This window comes from Etheostoma cragini, chromosome 7 (genome assembly GCF_013103735.1).
Source record: "Etheostoma cragini isolate CJK2018 chromosome 7, CSU_Ecrag_1.0, whole genome shotgun sequence".
In the NCBI taxonomy this organism is placed as follows: domain Eukaryota; kingdom Metazoa; phylum Chordata; class Actinopteri; order Perciformes; family Percidae; genus Etheostoma; species Etheostoma cragini.
Genome location: NC_048413.1, coordinates 26,557,156 through 26,559,546, shown reverse-complemented (window position 1 = coordinate 26,559,546; position 2,391 = coordinate 26,557,156). Strand labels below are relative to the sequence as shown.

Below are 2,391 nucleotides of genomic sequence, written 5' to 3'. Positions count from 1 at the left end.
GGGGGGGGGGGAATGTGTAGGCCATCGCTTCATGCACTGCAAAAAATGCAAATTACTTAACCTTTCTTCTCGATGTATTTGCTCAGAGAAGAATTCTGCGCTTGCAGATCATATTGTACATTTACATATATTTCACTTAGTTTATGTTAACGTGACTTCGTTTGGCAAATATTTATCAGACAAGGGAATAAAACATGCCTTGAGGCAGCACCCGGCAACTGCGTGTTTATGGCATATAACTAGTGATGGCTAAATGAAGCTTCGTGAACCAGTGTCTTTATTTTCTGAGCCCACTAGATGGCGCTCTCTGTTTAACAAAGGGTTGATAGTAACCTGAGTTTTGATGCCTTGGGCCTTTCTCTTAAAACCAAGAGCGCCATCTAATGGACTCAGAAAATAAAGACACTGGTTCACGAAGCTTCATTTGGCCATCGCTACATATAACTGTTGAACAAATTCAACTTATGGCTTACCTTGATAAATTGTACCCGACAGTATTTCTATTTAAAACGTCTTTCAAGCAAAGGATCTTTTAGTGATATATCATGTGACCATGTCACCAAAATCCTCAATTAGTGGGTTAACCAATCATTCTGGGGTTTTCCACTGACATGGGGGGTGAAGGCCGTTTTATGGACATATTTTCTTTGGTTTTAGAGCTAAACTGTGTGACCAGAGTCCATACTGTAACCTGGGCCCCTTACACTACAGAATGCCATTAACATGTGAGCCAGTAGAAATAAAGACGGACTTCTGAGTGATCCTAGGCCGCTCCAGAAGCTCTGCCATCAAGCCTGGAAGTGCCGTGTCTTGTTAGAGACTTTGCACAATATTAAATGACCAACATGAACATCATATGAGGTACAATTCCAGGGAGATGTTATCCCATCAGCTCCTCCAACGTGCATGATTCATCATAAAAGAAAAAAAACAGGTGATAGCTGATTGAATAGGTAGAGCGCATGGCGTCATACTCTAAACGCCACGTCCACCGGAGGGGAAAAACAACACTCTCGCTCTCTAATGTAGCTCAGTGGAAATTCTTTCTGTGAGGCGTAACACTCAATCACTGCTCTCTTCCTAAATCAAATCAGCTGCTGGAGGCGTTTGTTGCTTTAAATCTGTTTCTCTCTCCCTGCTGCTGTCAGCCGTCATTGCAGGCCCAGCGTGGGACCTTCCACCGTCACCCAAAGGCACCCTGGGTCTTCCTCCTGGGGGACGCTCTGTCGACTCTTTCGGTCTGGTCTTCGGGCTCCTTGCCGCCACCTCCAGTGTCTATACTCCATCGGGGGGGGGGGGGGGGGGGGGGGGGGGGGGGGGGGGGATTGCCTTGGCTTCCTTACCCCTATCACAAATTACTCTATCATGACGGAGTCTAATCTCCAAAGACTGTGTAGTTTATTATGCTTTTGTACAATAAACCTTTGCACATCTGTAAACAAAAGTCTCTCCTGATTGAATTGCCTTGTATTGTCAATTTCGTCTGCTGGCAAACACCAGAGAAAGCCTATAAGCTGCTGTGTGGTGATATTCACTACCAACAGGGTAAATAGCCAGTGAATAAAGTTTTTATCAGCCGCCGACTCAATAAACTGAGAACAAAAAAGTGGATACCGACGGGAGAAATTATCAGAGAGAATGGGAAGACTGTGGGTGACACTAAGTTAACGTTATGTCTGAAGTTACGTTTGCAGCAAGCATTTTGTTACTAATTAAAATATCCAAATGTCAGTTTTAGGCTACCTAAATGAGTGTAAGTTAAGCTAACACACAGAACGTGGGACATATTGTTAACTTATTGTCAGGATCGTCACAGTCTCTCCATTGTCTCATCTAATTCCTCACATATTCTTTTCTTCAGCGTTTGCATGAAAATTTCACTTTATGAGGTTTTTTAAACATTAATATGCATTCCCCCAGTCTGCCTATGGTCCCCCAGTGACTAGAAATGGTGATGGGTGTAAACCAAGCCCTGGGTATCCTGCTCTGCCTTTGAGAAAATGAAAGCTCAGATCGGCTGATCTGGATTCTGCCCCTTATGACCTCATAAGTGGCAGAATCCAGATCAGCCCAGGTTACCTCCCCTTTCTCTGCTTTGCCCGCCCAGAGAATTTGGCCCACCCATGAGATAGAGAGACATCCTGGCTTACAAACTAGCAAAGTGGCAGTTGGTCAAGGCCACACCCCCAGCCTCCACCTTGCCCCCCCTCCCATCTCCTCCTCAAAAGCTACAGAGTCAGAAATGGCTCATACTAAGGAAAGCACACTGATGGACTGGCTCTAGTGGCTGTTATTCTGCACCAAGGCAGAATTTTCAGATACAGTATTAGGGACCACTAAGGTCTATATAAAGGAGACTTCAGATACAGTATTAGGGACCACTAAGGTCTA

At 44.7% G+C, this 2,391-nt stretch overlaps 1 long non-coding RNA gene across 1 annotated transcript in view; it reads left to right on the top strand.

Annotated features, from left to right (window-relative positions):
* The window catches only part of LOC117947223, a 15,020-nt gene that overhangs the window by 11,806 nt on the left and 823 nt on the right, over positions 1–2,391 (top strand). The window lies entirely within an intron of this gene.